Here is a 22,206-nt window from a genome sequence, read left to right as displayed (position 1 = left end):
GGGCATGCAGAAGATCTGGTTGTTACCCACTAGGATGATGGGAATTAATAATCCTGATGAAAGCCACAATTACAACTATATGGAATATAATTATAATGTCACTCGGGTGGTTGTTTTTACTTTTATATATATATGAGGATATTCATTACTGATGGGGGCAGAAGATGATTGAAGATTTTGAACAAACTGTTGCACCAGGATGCTATGTTACCCTATTATGGACGAAGGATTTAACCATCTAGTGGAAAGACATTACAGAAGATATTATATGGATTATAAATTTAAAGTCATTGTCTTTTTTCTTTTTATATAATGGAATGTATACATAGACATATATATATATTAGTAGAGTGGGCAGTGGATTATATTTAGAATTGTAGTGCATGGTAACTTTGTAGGAAACTAGGTGGAAATAGGTTAGTTTATTGACTGATTAGTTTAAGCAAAGGGATTTTTAAGTGATATATTTAGGGGAGTGGAGGAAATGGATAGAATTGAATAAATGTTAAATTTGGATGTAGGGATAAGGCTGCTTTGAAATGTTATATTAATATATATAAAAGATTAAATGTTAAAGTAGGAAATGTTGTTGTAATAATATATAGATATAGGTTTGGCGGAGGAGAAAAAGGGCAGATTATTGCTAAAATGGGAGTTATAATAATATTATGCTAAGGGTCAGTATTTAGAAGAGGGAGTAAGGGAATGGTAAAATATTATGAAATTAGTTATGAATTAGGTTATTGTTGTGAAGAAGAAGTCACAGGGAGGGGTGGGTGGTGAGGGGGGGGTTAGGGAGGGGGGGAAAGGGGGAAAAACTTGTATTTGAAAACTTTCTCAAAAAAAAAAACTGGACGCTGGTTAGCTCATAAATTAAAAAAACAAACAGACAAAAGAATTATACACCAACTCCAGGACGAATCAGGAACTTTACTCCACACACACCTAGATAAGAAAAACATAGTCAAAACATTCTTTCAAAACCTCTATTGACAGGAAGGTGTCCCGGAAGACCAAATTCGAAAATACCTTAGTAAAGTAAATATTACACAATTCGAAGAAGAACATAGAGAGATCCTGAACTGCCCCATAACAATGATCGAACTGACCGAAGCTCGCAAAAAACAAAAGAACAATAAAACCCCAGGACCAGATGGAATTCCTACTGAATTTTATAAACATTCCCAACAAGAAATAGATGAAATATTGCTACAAGTCTTCAACGCAGCATTATTGACAGCTGAAATTCCAAAATCATGGACAGAAACCATTATTACGTTAATACACAAAGAAGACTTAGATCCGACCCAAGTTAGAAATTACAGACCCATTTCATTACTCAATGTGGACTACAAACTATTTATGTCAATATTAGCGCAGAGACTTAAAACAATAATTCATAAATACATACACACAGACCAAAACGGCTTTATACCCAGAAGGCAGATCAAAAATAATTTGAGAACGATTATAGATATCCTGGAATATTACGATAAGAAGATAGACAAGGAAATAGCTTTAATATCTCTCGACGCCCAGAAGGCCTTTGACAACCTAAATTGGTCCTTTCTTACAATACAACTGGAATCGATGAATTGCGGAGAGAAATTCCTTAAATTGATAAGAAAAATCTACTCCTGTCAAACAGCCAAAATTTCAATAAATGGTGACATGACACAAACTTTTGACATTCAGAAAGGAGTACGACAAGGTTGCCCCATGTCATCTCTATTATTTATAATCACACTGGAAGTTTTATTAACGGAAATCAGGAAGGAGGAAGACATAGAAGGCCTTAAGATCCGGGGAGAGGAATATAAACTACTTGCCTTTGCAGACGATGTGATTTTCATATTGGAAAACCCAATACGATCTGGAACCAGGTTGATGACAATGATAGAGGAATACGGGGAAGTTGCGGGCCTCAAAATAAATAAGCAGAAGACGAAAGTATTGACGAAAAATATGACCCAAACACAGAAGTTGAAATTAGAAGAAGAATTAGGACTTCAAATAGTAAAGAAAATAAAATACCTAGGTATTTGGTTGACAGCGAAAGCAACTACAATTAAAGAAGATAATTATACCCAATTGTTAAAACAAATTAAAAAAGACTTGGAAATTTGGAGTAGATTACAACTCTCATTGATGGGCAGAATTGCCTCAATAAAAATGAACATATTACCCAGATTATTATACTTATATCAAGTGATACCGATACACCCCGGAAGAGATTTCTTTAAGAATCTCAACAAAACAACAATGAATTACATATGGCAGGGAAAGAAGGCCAGAATTAAAATCAAAGCTCTACAGGATTCACGAGACAAAGGAGGCCTAGCAATACCGGATTGGGAACTCTACTACAAGGCATCAGGACTGACCTGGATTAAAGAATGGATGAAACTGGACAACAAAAGAACCCTATATTTAGAAGGCTTTGACTTAATAAGAGGATGGCACGCTTTCCTATGGGACGGATCGGACAAAAGACACATGTACTTCCAACATCATACAATTCGAGCTTCACTATTCAAGATCTGGCAGGATATTAAGAGAACTCACTATACTAAAACACCAAAATGGTGGTCCCCGATGGAAGCATTGATATACCCGAATACTCTCGAAATAGGAAAGATGATGCGGTACCAAGACTTATTGAATCATGAAGGCAAACTCATCTCAAGACAGCAACTTCTAAACTCTGGCATAAATATCGATTGGTGGCCCTATACTCAAATACACTCAAGACACATAGCAGACAAAAAGCAAAATGGAATTTCGAAAAATTTGAACGAATTGGACAAGATTTTACAAGGCCCAGAACAAAAGATGATAACCAAAATATATAACTATCTTCTTAGATATAAATTACTGGAAGAAACAGTAAAAGAAAATATGATAAGGTGGGCCAGAGACATAGGGCACAACATTCAACTGGCAAACTGGGAGAAATTGTGGAAACAGAACATCAAAATGACAAGAGCCATACCCTACAAAGAAAACCTCATAAAAATGTTTTACAGATGGCACTTAACACCAGCCAGATTAGCCAAAATATACCCGAACGCCTCCCCACACTGTTGGAAGTGTAAAACAAAAAAGGGGACATACTACCATGCCTGGTGGAAATGTATAAAGGCCCAACAATATTGGAAGGACATAAAGGAAACTATTGAAGAAATAATAAATCAACAAGTAGAAAACACTCCAGAATTCTTTTTATTTGGAATGATAACAACACAACACAACAAAGAGACAAAATACCTCATCATACACATTCTGACAGCAACACGGCTACTGTTCGCGCAGAATTGGAAATCAGACCAACTCCCAACCAAAGACAAATTAATCTCAAAGATAACAGAGTGTGCCGAAATGGATAGATTGACACTGGAACTCCAGGATAAGGAAGAAAGTGAATTCTATCTTGTATGGCACCAGTGGTATCAATGGCTGGAAAAGAAAATCAGTACAAATATAGATGAAAGAAAATAGGGTAGAAAATCTAAAATTCGAAATGAACAAAGAGGAGATGCAAGATTATTTCTAATTTAAAACACCTAAATTGACAATGTATCACTTATATATTAACATACAAAACAACATATATTCTGATGATGACCAAAACATATATGTAAAATATGGTGTGGGTAGGTTGGTGGTGGGAATCTGTTTGTCTTTGTAATGTCTTTGTATTTTTTTTTGTATTGTCTTTATATCTTTGTTTAAACTCCAATAAAAAAACTATAAAAAAAAAATACCTCTCTGCCGATCAGGCAACTCAGCTGGGATCATCAGAGACTTTTCAAAGCATTTTTTTTATCACCTCTTCAGTCAAGAGGTTGCAGAAAAAAATGCTTTGAAAAGCCTCTGACAATCCCAGCTGAGCCCTGCAATCATCAGAGGCTTTTTTTTTTACTTTTAAAAGCATTTTTTCGTTGGAAGAGGGTGTAGAAAAAATGCTTTTAAAAGTAAAAAAAAAAACCCTCTGATGATAGTGCGGCTCAGCTGGGCATGGGGGGGGGGCAGGGATTTTTGCTACTGGTTTTCTGAACCACCCACCGCCATTGCTACCGGATCAAGCGATCCGATCCAAACTGGGAGCATTTCACCCCTGCACAAGACTAACTGATAATGACTCCATTACAAAGTCCTTTGATAATTTCTACTATTCATAAGTAGGTAGGGACGAGGTGGCTCAGTGGCTAAGATGTTGAGCTTGTCGATCGAAAGGTCAGCAGTTCAGCAGTTCGAATCCCTAGTGCTGCGTAACGGGGTGAGCTCCCGTTACTTGTCCCAACTTCTGCCAACCTAGCAGTTTGAAAGCACGTTAAAAAATGCAAGTAGAAAAATAGGGACCACCTTTGGTGGGAAGGTAACAGCATTCCGTGTGCCTTTGGTGTTGAGTCATGCTGGCCACATGACCATGGAGATGTCTTTGGACAGCGCTGGTTCTTCGGCTTTGAAACGGAGATGAGTACTGCCCCCTAGAATCGGGAATGACTAGCACATATGTGCGAGGGGAACCTTTACTTTACCTTTACTATTCATAAACATTTGTAAATAACTAATCTGATACTGATTAGGAGCATATATAGCTGCTAGAGATTTGCTTTTATGTTTTATGATCAAATTTCTATTCTATAAATGTGCATCTGCATCCCCTATTTTTTAGAATCTTTTGAACCTTGAGATTAATGTCATCTTTGAGAATACTAGCTATTCCCCCGATTCATTAGATCCTTGTGCCAAAAACTGCTGATTAAAATACCTATCAACTAATTGACTTGTTATATACGTTTCCTGTAGAATAACCATGCAATGCCAGGAGAAGATGGACGCTAAGCTCACAATCGATACAAAAGCTATGAGTGTCGCAAAGAGCCATGAAAAGATACATGCTCGGCATCATGAGACAAGATAGAAAGACCTGCACATGGATTAGAGAACAAATGAAAATATGCAATGCTATCAAAAGAGTAAAAGATTTGAAATGGAAATGGGCTGGTCACACAAGAAGAAATGATGGCAGGTGGACTAAATTGAGTATTTCTACTATTTCTACATTACTGAAATGGGTATCTTTGAGTATACATAAAATGTAAGAGTTACAGCTGCTATTATTCTGCAGATCCAACTTTTCCATATGGTCGGCACATGAAAATATATGTACAAGTGTAAGTGCAACAGAAGCAAGAGATGGCAATTGATAACTTAAACTACTTTTCCCTATCTTAGTAAGAAAGGTAGCATGATGGAAAAGGAGACAATATTCCATTGCACTGCTCCAAGTTTGGATTCTGCCAAGGTGAATAGAGCAGAACTTACACATTGTGCAAAGACATATATTTAATAATAATTAATTGAGTAAAGCAAAATTGGCTATATTTACACAATGAGTCAATGTGGTACAAAGGTTAAGATATTGAACTCAGATAGGAAACACCCAGGCTCCAACTGCCATCAGCCCCTGAATGTCACTGAGTGACTTTGGGTCAGCCATTCTCCACCAGTGTAACCCATCTCACAGGATTTCAGAGTCTGTAGTAAGAAGCCTAGCAAAATAACAGGAGAAACATAAGCAACCAAACAATGGGATAGGAGTTTGGTTATTGCTTACCATAAAGGTAGAACAGTCCACATTACAAACAGCTTGGAAGGAAAAGATGGAGAATGTTTAAAGAGATTCTGCATTAATGAATTCATGAATGACTTACTAATGAGCTTATGAATGAGAGCTGGAACTTTCTATCAGAGTTCTCTAGCTGATGTCAAGCTCTCATAAGAGAGCAAAACCAAGGAAGCAGACCAGTGGAGGGATTCACATATTTTTACTACCGGTTCTGTGGGCATGGCTTGGTGGGTGTGGCTTGGCTTGGCTTGGCTTGGTGGGCGTGGCAGGGGAAGGGGACTGTAAAATCTCCATTCCCTCCCCACTCCAGGGGAAGGTTACTGCAAAATCCCCATTTCCTCCCGATCAGCTGGGACTCGGGAGGCAGAGAATAGATGGGGGCAGGGCCAGCCAGAGGTGGTATTTACTGGTTCTCCGAACTACTCAAAATTTCTGCTACCAGTTCTCCAGAACTGGTCAGAACCTGCTGAAACCCACCTCTGAAGCAGACATCAATAAAGTGTTTTAATCCAAAGAGATAATCTTTAATATCTTACTCCCAGGTTTCCTGCACTCTAGACTGAAGTTCTCTTTATGAGATAAGTTACTTCTTGGCAGTTTATTTCATAGATATGGCTTAATTGCTTTTTCTTTTTAATTTCTCATAAACATATTTACATGTACAGTCATTTAGCCACCATTTTTCATTCATCTTATCTTTTAACTTTCATTTTTAATTTTTACTTGTTCGAGGCTGCTCTTTTACCATTTACCCATCTTTGTTTTGCCACAACCTTTCTTCTTCTCCTCCCCTTCTCTCCCTTCCTCTACTTCCTCCTACTTTCTTCGTTCTTCCTCTCCTTTTTTCTACTTCCCTGTCCCTTCCCCCACTCCTCTCTTTTTCCCTCCTTCTAACCTTCTCTCCTACTCCTCTTTCCCCTCCCTTTTCTTCCTCTCCTTTTCCCTTTCTTCTTTCTCTCCCTCTCCTCTCTTCTCCCTTCCTCTCTCTCTCTACTCCTTCCCCTCTCTCTTGTTGTTTTCCTTTTCTGTTCAATCTAAAATGGTATTCAAGCAGCCCCAATTTTCTATCTATCTCTATTCTCATTTCAATTTCTTATTTGATTAGTATTTATGTCTGTTTCATCATTTGTGTATATTTTTATACTAATCTCACTTTTTCCCTTTTACCCCCCCACCTTCTCCTTTTACCTAGGCATCATCTGGGTTTCTATTTTTCTGATTAACATTGAGGATAAAAGATAAAGAGGAGTCGATGTATTTCAGGACATGGGATAAATTTTACGATTGGTTAGAAAGGAAATATGAATAAGGGTATAGAGATAAAACATGGACTAAATTGCTTTTGTCTATTGTTACTCCTATGGCTTCTGTTACTCCCAGCTTCCCCAAAATTTCTCATATAAGATTACATTGGGAAAAAATTGAAGTAGGAGATTCTATGTAGGCCACCTTGAGCTCCTAAAAGAAAGGGAAGATACAAACCTAACCAAAAACAAATACCGGTAAGTACAATAAAATAAAAAGTGGCTGAATTCATACAAGAAGATAAGCAAAAAAACAACAACAACCCAAAACAAAACAGCAAACTCATTGCCTCATAAGGGATCACTAGAATGTAACCACTGCACCTTGGAGTGTTCCTTCCAAGCCCCTAATTCTCTCTCCTAAAGACAACTTTATTAATCTTCTTCCTCAGATAGGGAAATAGCACGTCATGTTCCACAAGGGCCTGAGAGATATTGTCTTCCAAAACAATCTGCACCAATCTTCCACTAATTAACACCCACAAACCATCCTTTGACCTATCTGGATCATTAACATTTTTTTAAAAATTGTGATCAAATCCCAAGGAACAATCAAATTTTACCTTGAGGCAAGCCCATGATAATAATAAAACTACCTTATTTGGACGGCAGCTTCACAATTACCAACCTTCTCCTTCTCCTTCTTCTTCTCCTTTCACAGAATCCTAGTTCAAAGTCTCCTTCTGATATTACATATGTTGGGAGAATTTCTCCCTCTCTCACTACATCTATTAAAACTGAAGTATTTGGGTGTGTACAAATGTACAATGCATAAAAAGGAGGAGTTACAACAATTAAACCTTCTGCAAATTAGGCCGAAGATACATGTTCATCGGCAACCGTATTCAATCAGCAATGTATTTGTTTATTTATTTCATGTATTTATATGCCGCCCTTCTCCAGAAGGACTCAGGGCGGTGAACACAAGTTAAAAACATGTACAACAAAATCCCATTTTAAACCAAATTAACTAATAAATAATAAATAATAAAACCCAGAATCAGAGTCAGCCTATTTGCTTGAACAGCCAACTCTTCAGGTCCCGATGGAAGGAGCAGAGATCAGGAGCTGTCCAGAGCTCAGTAGACAACTCATTCCGGAGGGTGGGAGCACCCACAGAGAACGCCCTACCCCTGGGCGCCGCCAGGCGACATTGGCTCGCCGTCGGAACCCTGAGGAGAGCAGCCCTATGTGAGCGAACAGGATGGTGAGAGGCAGGCAGGAGAAGGTCCTGCAAATATCCCGGACCTAAGTCATGTAGGGCCTTATAGGTGAGAACCAGCACCTTGAAGCGGACCTGGAGAAACACTGGTAACCAATGCAGCTCACGCAGGAGAGGTGTTATATGGGAGTAACGAGGGACTCCCGTAACAACCTGTGCGGCTACATTCTGGATCAGCTGGAGTCTCCGGGTGCATCTCAGGGACAGGCCCATGTAGAGGGAATTGCAGTAATCCAAGCGGGAAGTAACCAGGGCATGAGTGACAGTGCGAATGTCATCTCGGTCCAGGAAAGGGTGCAACTGGCGCACCAGGTGAACCTGTGCGAAGGCCCCCCTGGTCACAGCCGTCAGGTGGTCTTCTAGGGACAGCCGAGCATCCAGGAGGACGCCCAAGTTGTGAGCCCTATCAACAGGGGCAACTTTTTCCCCACCCATCAAAAGTGATGGGGTCTCTGAAACCCGAGATGCCGGCATCCACAGCCATCGTATGCTTCCTGCAAGTTCTGTGCATTTTTGTGAGTATGCGCACACACACTTGCATACCTCAAAGACGAGAAAAGACGTAATGAATAATAAACCAAAGTAACTAAAGCACGAGGTAAGGAAAAGAGAAGAAAATATAATTAATATCAATATCATCCACTTTAAAGGAAGTCTTAACTGCTTCCACTTTTGATAATAGGAATTTCAGTATTGATAAATCACCCCTCAGCTGAGAGGCCCCCAGGGAGAACTTTGGCTAGACATCCTCTGACAAACCCCACTGAAACCCCTCCTGCTCAATCTACAGGAGTAATCAAGTGCTACCGTCGCAGACAAGTGGGTCATCAAGCTGTGGAGTGTCTGGCACCTGTGCCAGTTCCATACCCGCAGCCCGCCACGTCAGCCCAAGGCAGAAAGGACCCACAAAAGCCCCAGATGCCAGCAGAATTGCCCAGCAGGCAGTCGAGACTTCCCCTCCCCCTGGAGAGAACGAAGAGACCTTGACCAAAGACTTGCCGCATGGGCCAGCCAGCAGTAGCAGTAGCAATTCAACCTGATGGTAAGTGGGACCATCCACCCCTTTGTGGTCAAAGTCAAGCTGACAATGCTGAGACAGGGGTGCATGGAGAGGTAGCAGCAATAATAGACATCGGCTGCACCCGTTGCTTAATTAGCTCCCCTATTGTTGAGCAGCTATGCATAAAGACACACCTCTTAATCCACCCCATACGCTTTCAGCAAGTAGACTGGACCTTAATAGGTGGCACCCCTGCTACATGGGTCACTGAGCTTGTCAGATTGGAACTAGGGATCCACACAGAACTCATTCAATTCATAGTAGCCCCAAAAATGGCAGAATCAATCATCCTAGGACTTGCCTGGCTAGACAAATGGGTCCCTAGAATCAAATGGGAGGACGGCTACCAAAAAGTCATGATAGAGGTGGGGCCTTTGCCGCCCATCCTTCCTGAAGCCAAACCCACTGAGACGAGCCCTCAGGGGCCCCACCGAGAAGCGACCACGACGGTCATCGGAGTCCTACCTGGGACTCCCCAGGTCCCCAAGAATACAGGGACCTGGCTGAAGCATTCAGTGAGAAGGAATGCAACATCCTTTCCCCTCATTGCCACACTGACTGTGCGATTGAGATCGAGCCTAGGGCCAAACTCCCGAAACCAAAGATGTACTCAATGACCCCAAAAGAGATGGCTGAGCTGAGGAAGTACATCGATACTAACCTAACTCGAGGGTTCATCCAACTTGCAAAATCCAGAGTAGCCGCCCCGATGCTGCTTAAGGAAAAGAAAGATGGGGGGATGAGGCTCTGTGTCGATTTTCATGGAATCAGGGATGAAATGCTCCTGGTTCAGACCGGATCGCCCAATCCGGTAGCAATGGTGGATGGTGGTTCAGAGAACTGGTAGCAAAAATCCCTGCCCCCCCCCCATGCCCAGATGAGCCACACAATCATCAGAGGCTGTTTTTTTTACTTTTAAAAGCATTTTTTCTACAACCTCTTTGGCCGAAAAAATGCTTTTAAAAGTAAAAAAAAAAGCCTCTGATGATCGCGCGGCTCAGCTGGGATCATCAGAGGCTTTTAAAAGCATTTTTTTCTACAACCTCTTCGGCCGAAGAGGTTGTAGAAAAATAGATGCCTTTAAAAGCCTCTGGCGATCCCAGCTGAGTTGCCTGATCGTCAGAGGCTTCTAAAAGCATTTTTTTCTGCAACCTCTTCAGCCAAAGAGGTTGTAGAGGAAAAAAAATGCCTTTAAAAGCCTCTGGTGAGCCCAGCTGATTTGCCTTATCGTCAGAGGCTTCTAAAAGCATTTTTTTCTGCAACCTCTTTGGCCGAAGAGGTTGTAGAAAAAATGCTTTTAAAAGTTATTTTAAAAAAAGTTGACCACGCCCACCATCACATTACCCCACCATCACCAAGCCACGCCCACAGAACTGGTGAAATTTTAGATTTCACCCCTGCGTGGGATAAATGTGTTACCCCCTACCCCCTTCCCCTCATGAAAGACGTACTGAACTACCTTTCAAAAGGCAAAGTGTTTACTAAACTTGACTTGAGAGAAGCCTACTACAGGGTGTGCATAAAGGAAGAGGATGAGTGGAAGACTGCTTTCATTAGGTAGCTTCCAATTCAAGTCATGCCCTTTGGTCTCCAAGGAGCCCCTGCTGTATTCATGCAATTGATTAACGAAGTGCTGCATGAACATTTATACAAGGGGGTTCTAGTCTACTTGGACGACATCCTCATATTCAGTGAGACATTAGAAGAACATGTGAAACTAGTCTGACAAGTAATAAAGAAACTGTTAGTTGCAAAACTTTATGCGAAGCTGTCCAAATGTGAGTTTCACAAAACTTCTCTGGACTACCTGGCTACTGAGTGTCGAATGAAGGCGTAGAGATGGATCCCGGGAAAGTGCGAGCCCTACTTGACTGGCAGGCCCCTCACACCAGGAAACAGCTGCAAAGTTTCCTGGGGTTTGCTAACTTCTATTAGTCCTTCTATTATTCTATTATTTTCTCTTCCTTCTTCCTTCTTCTTTGTGTATCTTTGTATTTATATTTCCAATATTATAGTTCCAGTTATACTTGTATTGTCAGTCATTAATCATTATATGTATTTTCCAGTATTATAAGTCCCTTAGGATATTTTCCAATAGACTTTCTTTGCTGTTTTCCCTCTCTTCCTTTCTTCTCGTACCCTCTCCGCTTTTTTTTATCTAAGTTCTTTTTTTTTTTTTACAATATTTTATTAAGTTTGTGAAAATACATTAAATATCATTTCTATTTACATCGGATGTGCAGTGTTTATACATATATACAAGATATATACCTGGTGTTTCTTAAGCTACTTTTTATCTAAGTTCTTATCTCTGTTCCTGTTATCCTCTTGTTCTATTTAAATCCACTTTGTGGAGTCTTCCTTCTTTCGCACTAATCTCTTCTCCAATTCGTCTCTTCGTTCTGCACTCTATTTCCTTTTAGTCGCCGTCTTTCCTTCTTCTCTGATCTTTCTCCTCTCGTGCTGCCGATCAACAAAATTTCGCCTCTCCTCCTTCCGGGTTCTTCTTGGCCACCATCCGAAGCTGTTTCTTCACTTTCCGCTTCCCCACTATGCGGCCGCCATTGCTCTTGGTCTGCCCTGAAGGCCAACTCTTTCTCTGCTGGATTTAAGAGGTTTGTCTTTATCCCCTTGGTCAACTGCTGTTTGCCTGGGGTCTTCAGACCTTCTCCTTTTGTTTTCCAATCTCTCTGGGATCAGAACTGCCCATAAAAAGCTCCTATCAAAGAATATTTGGGATTTCAGGGATGACGTTTTGTTCCCTCTCCCCCTTCACAAAGACATCACCGCTGGAAGTCGGTCCACCTGAAAATTTTGGTGGTCCGTGGCACACCCGGGTGGAGGAGCTGCTCCAGGATGAGCAATGGCCAGTCCTGTGACTAGAGCTCTGGAATATGGAACTGGCCAGGCAGCTCATAGTGGAGCTGTAAATCTCTGCCATAGAGGGAGGTTCATGCAACTTGCAACTTTGCAGCAGAGCCCTCACCGGCTGGAATGAGGTAATGGTGCAAAGGGGGTGGCGGTGTAGGCAGGCCGAATGCTGAATGCATTTCTAAATACCTTTAATGCTTTGAGCATGGTTTTCATCCAAGTGCTAAGTAAACTCAGTTTGTGAGGAGATGGGTGGTTTGTAAATGTGATAATATATATACATTCATTTCTTAAAATATCTTAAAAACCTTGCCTTTTTTTGCTTGACTGCTCCTAACAATACTTTCCCCACATGTTTTAACCTCATTGTGCACTGGGATACCCTGTCCTCCATTCCTCATTTGACATCTCCCAAATATATAGAGATGCACCATCAGCAGAAAGCAGAAAAATAGGTGCCTGACACGCACATGCAAATACCCTTAGATGTGTTAACTTCCATACACAGAAGAAACTAATAGACAAATGCTGAAGATGGGGTGGGATTTCAACCTCCATACCATGTGAAAACTCCAGGGATCAAGGCCTCCATGACATCCATGACTCCTTTTCAAGTAATATGCTGATGCACCACTCCTTGTGTTTTCAGTTTTCAGCAGGTGCTTAACTCTAACTGAAATTTCAGTTACAAACAAAAGAAAAAGTGCAAGGTGGAAGCATCTTCAAGATTAGTGCCAGCTTCTCAATGTCATGTTTGATAGCTTAGATGGTGTATTTGGGTCAGGGGTGGGTTCTACTTACTTTTACTACCGGTTCTCAACGGGATCAAGCTCGCGTGCTTGCTTCGCTCACGCTCGCGCCATGCTTCTGCACATGCACCTTGCTTCTGTTCCTAGCATTTGGCTTCAGCCTATCTCTGTTGTTTTTTCCTATGGCTACTCTCCGTGTAAGCTCAACTCTTCTTCCCCGACTCTGCAGAATTTGTCTGTGTTCTCCCTGCTAGCTGCAAAACCAGGACTGGAGTAGGAGAAGGCTGGAGTGCTTCCAAAGGACATCAGTGGGAGTCACCAAGACTTCTACTGACCTTTAATACCTTTGTATTTTATTGAGACACATACTTTCCTTTCAAATCTGCTACGGACTGCTCTGAGTTTGTGTAAAGATTTCTACAGAATGCAAACACTGTGAGATTGGGACTAATTTTTTGCACTTTGGGATTGCTCATTTTAATTTATAACTTTATTTTCAATGGCCACAGGTATCAATTATATTCTTCATGAATGTGTGGAATCAATGTGTGGATTTTTACAGAGCCACCAACCTTCCTTACAGTATCAAATTTTAAATCTCACTGTAAATTAGATAGGACTGGCGATTATAATTACTTTGGATACTAAGAAACCCTTTGATAGGCATTGAGTTATGGGGGGAGGTGTCACTTTTTTTTGCAACAGGTTTTCATTTATTTGGGTTTTATCAAATTTTTATACCTTAAATTGTTATGGGTTCCTCATTTTCCCTAAATCACAGCTGATTGTTGTACCTTCTCCGAAAATACATATATGTCACAGTACATAGAAGAGATGCCCTTGTTTTCTTTCCCTTTTTAATTTCCCTTTCTAATTTGACTTTAGAGCCTCCTGCTTCTAAAATTAGAAATTTTGACATTAGTGGAAATAAAGTAAGGAGACAGAGCATAAAAACTATAAATAAATATGTGTTTTTTCATTTTATTTGTTTATTCAGTTTCTACAGTGACTCTTGGCAGCTTACAATTCTAGTTTTGTTAATAAATCAGAAATGGTTATGCTAAATTTCACCTCATTAATAAATACATTTTGCATTAGTCTGATTACGAGTGAATCAGAATTGATGACACATACATGGACTAAGGTTTTATATTATATCTGTCTCTTTCGATAAAAGAATTGCTAGGAAATTGATAGATATGTGCCTTTTTTGTTTTGATGCAAATGGTAGAAAATTTAGACAAATTATCTAGAATTCTTTTGAGTATTGGTATAAGATGCATGCAATTCCAGTGAACTGAAGTCACAGATTGATTTATATTTTTTAAAAATTGGATTTCAGTTCTACAAGCCTTTAGAATTACCTATTGGTAAAGACAGATTTGAGTCACGGTAGTGCAGTTGTTAGTATTGCAGGCTATTTCTGCTGACTGCCAGCTGCCTGCAATTTGGCAGATCAAATCTCACCAGGCTCAAGGTTGACTCAGCCTTCCATCCTTCCGAGGTTGGTAAACCCAGATTGTTGGTAGACCCAGATTGTTGGGAGCACTATGCCGACTCTGTAAACCGCTTAGAGAGGACTGTGAAGTATTGTAAAACAGTATATAAGTCTAAGTGCTATTGCTATTGAGCTTCTTACACTTTCAGCCTTACTATTGACATATATTAGATTCCTGTCTGTGCAGGAAGTTATTTCAATATGTGCACATCAGCACAATATATGTATAAAATATGTTAGGGTGCAGCAGTAGTTTTTACCTTGAAAAATCTTACATTATAGGATAATTTCACAATATTATTATTACTTTTTATTAATTATTTTCTCAAAGAAATTAAAAGCAAACTTACTTGATTTACCCCAGAATACCTTTGGCAGTTTGTTCAATGCAAGCTTTTGTTATTCATTCTATTTGGTCCAGATGCTGGCTTTGCTTCTGAAGTTCCACAGGTCATGAATGAAAATGACTTAAGAACTATGATTAAAGCAAGTGTTTTATTTTTTTTATTTTTTTGGTAGAAAACTGAAGGACATGTACAAAAAAAAATTAATTCTTTTATATAACCTCTGGAATAAGGAGCTTGAGTTCTTGTTCTCATATAATTGTGGTGCCTGGCTTTAAATAAGGCAAAATATGCTTCCTGTCATCTAAAAACAAGGTTAATACACTAAAACATTTTGCATGTATATGGGCACTTCAGATATGTTTTATTAAAAGTTAGTTGGCATCATCATCATGCTTGCTACTGGAGATGCAATTTAGGATTTGGCTCATATTGTTTGGACTATTGCAATATTCTCATAGTTTGGAATGCAATCAATAGCACCGTTCATATAACCTTGAATTGACTGTTGAACATTAAAGAGATGTGTGTTCTTCTTGGCTATAACCCTAATATTCAGAAACTATCAATATATTAAGCACTAAGCATTTGTGGTCATAGGAGACTAAAGATTGGGTAAAAGAAATGAAACAATACTGGAAGGAGAGCTCTACTATTTAAACAAAAGGTTTTTAGTGTGGGGTGATTGGCAACATTTGAATTAGAATCTTTTCAACTAAGGAACAAGGAAGAACAATATAGACTTTGTTTAAAGAGTTGTTCTGGTTATTACCGTATTTTTTCAGAGTATAAAATGCTCCAGACTATAAGACGCACCTACTTTTTTTGGTGAGGAAAACAAGAAAAATAAATCTGCTTCTGCCTCCCAGCAATTTTGCCTCGTTGCATCAAACAGCAAATAGCCTGCTTTACATTCATTTTTGTTTTCAGCATAGCTTGATTAGCACAAGAAAAAAAAATCTGCTCCCAGCAATTTACCTCCTTGAAGTAAGCAGCAGAGGCCCGTGCAAAACAGCTGAGAGTCGGGAGGCTGATCCAACAGACAATCAACTTGTGCTAATTAGGCTGTGCTGAAGCTGAAATGGGCTGTTTCTTCTTGCTGTTTGCTACAAGGAGGTAAATTGCAAGGAGGCAGAGGCCAAAGGGTGGGGGCCAGTGGGTGGGCAGGGCTACATTTGGTGTATAAGACACACCTAAATTTTCACTCCCTTTTAGAGGGGAAAAAGGTGTGTTTTATACTCTGAAAAATATGGTATTTAATCTCCCAAACCTAACTTTCTTGCCCTTTTTTAGAAGTTACATTATATTGCTATTACTATTGGAAGTATTCCTTTATGAATTTAATACATTTTAAAAAAATGTATGTTATACATTTGCATAACAAATGTATGCTATACATGCCCCTCTGGCGTGGCCAGAGGGGCATGGCCAGCTCGACGTCACTCATGTTGGGGGCACCTATGGTGGCCTGAGCACTCTACCAGTGAAAACAGGCTCCTGAGCTCCATTTTCGGGTGCAACGGCTTCCTGCAACCCTCTGCCAGCTGATTCCAGGACGGTCCTGTGGGCCAGATCTAAGCACCCCCCGGGCTGGATTCGGCCTCTGGGCCTTGAGTTTGATACCCCTGATCTAGAGATTATGATGGTCTGGATGAGGTGTAATAAACTCAGGTTAAAACCTGCAAAGGCAAAGCTGCTGCTCTTCATCAAGGAACAGCTGGATATGCCAGTAAGATTATTTCCAGTAGTTGATCATATCATTCTCTTCCTGAAAAAGTTATTGTGATTTGAGCATTTTCCTGGATTCTCATTAAAATACAAGGGGGAAGCCAAAGCCATGGGGAGTTTCCCTCAGCTTTAAGTAATGCATTAATTACAACTATATTTGAATTAGAATACACTGGCGATGATAACGTGATCTGAACAACTGCTTTGGTAAACTTTCAACATACTATTACCCTACTGGCAATAAAGAACTAAAACTATAAAAATTAGGATCTAAAATAAAGAGACTAAAATATATGAAGAATGGTTACAAGAATTGGGTTGTCTAGTCTAGAGAAAAAAAGGACTACTGGTGACATGATAGCTGTATTCCAGTATTTGAGGGGCTGCCACAAAGAAGAGGGGGTCAATTTATTCTCCAAAGCACCAGAAGGCAAGATCAGAAACAATGGATGGAAACTAATCAAGGAGAGAAGCCGCCTGGAATTAAGGAGAAATTTTCTAATGAGAAATTTTGTAAGTGAGAACAATTAACCAGCAGAACAGCTTGCCTTCAGAAGTTGTGGGTGCTTCATCACTGGAGACTTTTAAGAAGAGACTGGGCAGCCATTTATCTGTTCTACTCTGATTGAAAAATCTTTTCCAGGAAGCACAGTACACTACAATACCGGTTTTTAATGTTTACTTGTATGGTAGCTGTCAGATATATATTGATGGTCATGCTCATTTGGTTCTATGAGGAAGTTATTTGGTCAATACAGCTTCAGGTTCAAAAGGTTGTTTTATTATTTACAAATATATACATGCATACAATAATGAACAGGGTGTCCTGTTGCATTTTTACCCTAACTGTATGACTCAGATGTTGAAAGGAGAGAGAAGTTCACGTGTTGTCTCGCTGAGAAATAGATGAGAGAGAGGGAAAAAAGGGGAAGATATCCAAGTGGTTTCTAGCTAAGAGTCCAATAAGAGAGTTCATTGGCTGATATAGTCACATGTGATGTCTGTAAAGACTTAACCCCTTCTAGTCTCTGGTGCATCATACGCAGGCAATATCTGACAGTAGCAGTAAAAGATCTTTCCAGAACATGATACACTATACCACCAATTCTTAATGTTTGCCAACACAAACCTACAGGCTTTGGATCAACCTTCATAAGACTGAGTGCCTTTGGATTTTGGACAACCAGGATGTGTAAATTTACCATCTTTAGTTCTGGATGGAGGTTGCATTGCCTCAAACAGAACTGGTGAACAATCTGGGGATTCGCCTGCAGGAAGTGGCAGTTACAATTACAAAGGTCTTTGCACAACTTTGGATTGTGCATCGGCCATGCCCATTTCTGGATTTCAAAGCCCTTCATTTGGTCACTCATGTCCTGGTCATTTCCCTTATGGATTATGATAATTCCCTCTACATGGTGGGTGGGGAGTTGTTACCCTTGCAAAGCAACCAGAAGTAGTGACATAGATACTTAGGTGTAGACCTAAGTACATCCTTACCGCTTCCAAAGATATGAAGAGGCTAAGTAGGATTTTGGAATTTCAATTTTCTTTTTTCCATATTATTATTGACTTTTATTCTTCTTAAACTGTTATATATTATTGTTTTTCCTGTTATTTTGTTACTAATATAGTATGTAGATGACAGGCTAACAATTTGTAAACAGATTCAGTAATTGAATAATTTAAAATTCTTTTGACCTCTGTTGCAAGGGGTGGGAAATTAATATTGTCGTATTAATCAGCATTCAATTAGGGAGAATGTTATGCGTGTTAGTCTATTTTAAGACACTTTTATTCTTTTTAATGTAATTTATGATTTTTTCTCTTTTTTAATATTTTGGTGTTCTGTTACTTTAACTTTCCTTGAATAAACTAAATATTAGCACAAAAAAAAAGTAGTTGTAAAAATCCAAGAGTTGCAAAAATCCAAGAGTTATATCTCAGACTCTACAGGCCTCAGTTAGCATGTTAAATGTTGAAGTTCACAACAGTGCAAAAGACTGAGCAAGTGTGGTTTGTTTGGAAGGGTGGCCAGGAGAAAGCCTCCTCTCTCTAAAAAGAACCTGGCAGCACAGCTTAGGTTTACAAAGTTGCATCTGAACAAATCACAAGACTTCTGGAACACTGTCCTTTGGACAGATGAGGCCAAAGTGGAGATGTCTGGGCATAATACACAGTGCCACTTTCGATGATAATCAAACACAGCACATTAACCCAAATGTCTCATACCAACTGTCAAGGATGGTGGAGGGCTGATTTGGGCTTGTTTTGCAGTCACCTTGTCCTGGGCACCTTGCAGCCACTGAGTCAACCAAGAACTCCTCTGTATACTTCCTCTGTATGCCAAAGTATTCTAAAGTCAAATGTGAGGCCAACTGTCCGACAATTAAAGCTTGACCGACATTAGTTCATTTAACAGGACAGTAATCCCAAGCACAATGGCAAATCTACAACAGAATAGTTGAAAAAGAAAAGAATCAAGGTGTTGCAATGACCCAGTAAGTCCAGACCTCAAATCGACTGAAATGCTGCAGCAGGACCTCAAGAGAGCTGTGCAAATGCCCACAAATCCATACTGTTGGGAATGGATGAGCCTTCCACTCCTGGCCCTTTCTCCCCAGATTTGCAGAAGACTTAACATATGGCCTTTTGAAAATGGACAGCTTGGACTAAAAAGAGGAAGAGGTTTTATTTAAAATGCTGCAATCCAGGTTTTAAGAGACAGTTTTTAATTCCATAGAGACAATTTAAAGTGACTTGGTTTCTGCTGTTCCCAGTTTATTTATTTACCTTATCTTATCTTATCTTATCTTATCTTATCTTATCTTATCTTATCTTATCTTATTTCTATACCGCCCTTCTCCCGAAGGACTCAGGGCGGTGTACAGCCTAATTAAAAACACAAACACAGACAGAGTTTAAAAATAATTAAAATTATTAAATAATAGGCCCAATTTATAAAACCCCAAATTTAAAATCCCATTTAAAACCAATTAAAATCTTTACATTGATAGCCCAGCCTGGCAGAACAACATGGTTTTGAGGGCACAGCGAAATACACGGAGATCAGAGATTTTACGAATTTCTGGGGGCAGATCATTCCAAAGGGCAGGGGCTCTCACAGAGAAAGCCCTCCCCCTGGGTGTCACCAGCCGACATAATTTGGCCGATGGCACCCTGAGGAGACCCTCTCTGTGGGAGCGAACTGGCCGGTGGGAGACTACTGGTGGCAGAAGACGGTCTCGAAGGTATCCAGGTCCAATGCCATGGAGCGCTTTAAAGGTGGTAACCAACACCTTGAATCGCACCCGGAAGACCACTGGGAGCCAGTGCAGCTCGCGCAGGAGGGGTGTCACGTGGGCACGAGTTGTGCCCATAACCACCCGCGCGGCCGCATTCTGGACCAGTTGGAGCCTCCGGGTGCTTTTCAAGGGGAGCCCCATGTAGAGAGCATAGCAGTAGTCCAGTCGGGAGGTGACAAGGGCGTGAGTGACTGTGCGCAAGGCGTCGCGGTCCAGTTCAGATGCCTTTACAAAATTCTCTTTAAGACATATGAGAATTCATAAGGAAGGGCCTTGATTGTGGAGCTTCTTCTCTGGAGTTTCTCTCCCGTCCCCCTTCCTTACTTTTTTTTAATGAAGAAGGCTTATTTTAACAAAGAACACATTTTTGTATTATAATGAGGTATTGGACAGGACAACTGATATCAGATGGTTTTTGACTGATATTCATCCATTCCTTTGCTTTTTGTTTTTAATGTCAAAATATTATTTCATGAAAACTGGCATTCCAAGAAATACTTGGAAAGTGAATAAAAAGACTTATTTTTTACAATGAATTCCAATGACCTTAAAAAGTTTTAGCATTGCAACTTACAGTAGCGTAGAAGAGAATTGAGCAAAAATTTGGTTGCTATGGGTAAGAAAGCTCTTTTTTCTTTGGCAAAAATGTCCGTTCATCCCTTACGTAAGAGTATGGTATTTTGTATGCTTGAATGGCATAGTTACACATAGATCATGGATCGAATTGCTTTGATCCTCCAAAAATATTTAAAGGTGTTAATATTTGATAAGCCAAATCAAGAAAAAATAAAAGCAAATCCCTTGTTGTTTAATAAACAATTTAGCAGGAATTTTTTTAAAAAAAAAATCTCAATGAACTGAAGCAATATTGTAAAGAAGAGCGGGCCAAAATTCCTCCACAATGATGTGAGAGACTGATAAAAGTCATACAAAAAACATTTACTTCAAGTTATTACTGCTACAGGTGGTTCTACAAGCTATTGAATCATAAAGTGTTCTTAGCTTTTCACACATGGCTCTTCCATTTTGGTTTTCTTTTTGTATTAAAAAAAAATGACATGGTGTAATATGTCCTGTCTTGTTCATCTGAAGTTGTATTTACCTATTTTTAAGAACTGCTGAGGACCAGATGATTATTATGTCCCGATATGTAAAACCATAGAACTCAAAGAGGGTGTACTTTCTTTTTCACATGACAGTATATCTCAGATGATGTGCCATTTCTAAAACAACAGACAAGAACTTTGCTTTTTCCGTGCTAGTTAGTGAAAGGCTATAGCTTTGGTTTTGCCAAATTATATTTAAGATTAGGAATAAATTGGAATAAGCTGTCCCTTCCTGCCGCCCTCCCCCGATATATTAGTTTATAATATAGAAATACATGGCTACTCTAGGTAAAAGTGTTAATATAATTCCCATTTAATCCTGCAATTATCCTTGAATCCAAACATTCCTTGATTTGCTTCCTTATATTGTATATACTTATGGTTTTTTACATCAAAATCTGATCTGCAGTTTGCTTAATTTTTATGACATGTTTTCAAGACTCATTCTTACCACTACCGTATTCCTTTCATGTCGCAATCAGATTTACTGAATCACCCTATTGTCTCATTTGGCTTGCTACCACTTTGAGAATAAATTTAGGAACATAATTTCAATGTTGCATGGTATAATCAAATACCTAATTATTTTCAGTACCATAGCCTAAATATGAGCTAAGTTTTGGGGACCATGATTATTGCAGTCAAACCACGAATTGAAATTATTTTGGGGAAGCTGTTATATGTTGTAGTTCAGCTCCTTATATTTTTTTATAATAAATTGTTGTAGTGTAGGATTGTTAAGTAATGGCTAAACACCATTCAGTGTTGGCCATTATTATGTATATTTATGATATCCAAATCTATTGTGATATAACATTTAAAGAATTATTTTTGTGGTACTTATTCTAGAATAAGGTAATTATAGACACTACTTTTTCCTCCTCTCTTGAAATTTATTCTGTATACCACCACACTATTTTCACCAGTATTATAATTCTCATGGTATATAGCAGCTGATGTTGCCTGTTATTCTTTAATTATATATTTCTATCTTTATTTTGGGCTTTTAAAAATAGTAGCAGTTTATGGCTAAACATGCCGTGTTAACCAAGTAGCTTTTCTGTTTTATGGCGTTATTTACCACTTTAAAAATAATTATACTTTATAGCTGAAACTGCTTAACATTTTGCATGCACCTGATTTTGCATTCTACTGCAGAGGTGTGTAACTAGAGGTATATATGACTTGAAGAATATCTAAAATGGAATGAAATGTTTGTTTTAATATAATAGAAGCAAAACACTGTTAATTACATGGAAGGTAATCATATTATACATATATAATTAATACATTTCAATTAAGATAACTATTTATTTTGATCTACTCACTTCTGCCTATTTTTAGAGGACTGCTACACAGCATGTTCTCAAAGCTTAAGAACATC

At 39.3% G+C, this 22,206-nt stretch overlaps 1 protein-coding gene across 1 annotated transcript in view; it reads right to left on the bottom strand.

The window, feature by feature from the left end:
• Window positions 1-13,077, bottom strand: part of LOC117665659 (carbohydrate sulfotransferase 9-like) — a 31,941-nt gene extending 18,864 nt beyond the window's left edge. Inside the window, exon 1 of the mRNA XM_034417808.2 lies at window positions 12,894-13,077. The gene's annotated coding sequence lies outside the window, so the exon portion shown is untranslated. The remainder of the gene's footprint in view (window positions 1-12,893) is intronic.
• Between the last annotated feature and the right edge of the window lie 9,129 nt (window positions 13,078-22,206).

This window comes from Pantherophis guttatus, chromosome 1 (assembly GCF_059756535.1).
Source record: "Pantherophis guttatus breed Tessera chromosome 1, ASM5975653v1, whole genome shotgun sequence".
Lineage (NCBI taxonomy): Eukaryota > Metazoa > Chordata > Lepidosauria > Squamata > Colubridae > Pantherophis > Pantherophis guttatus.
Note: the sequence above shows the minus strand (reverse complement) of the source record. Positions and strands in the feature narration are given on the sequence as shown.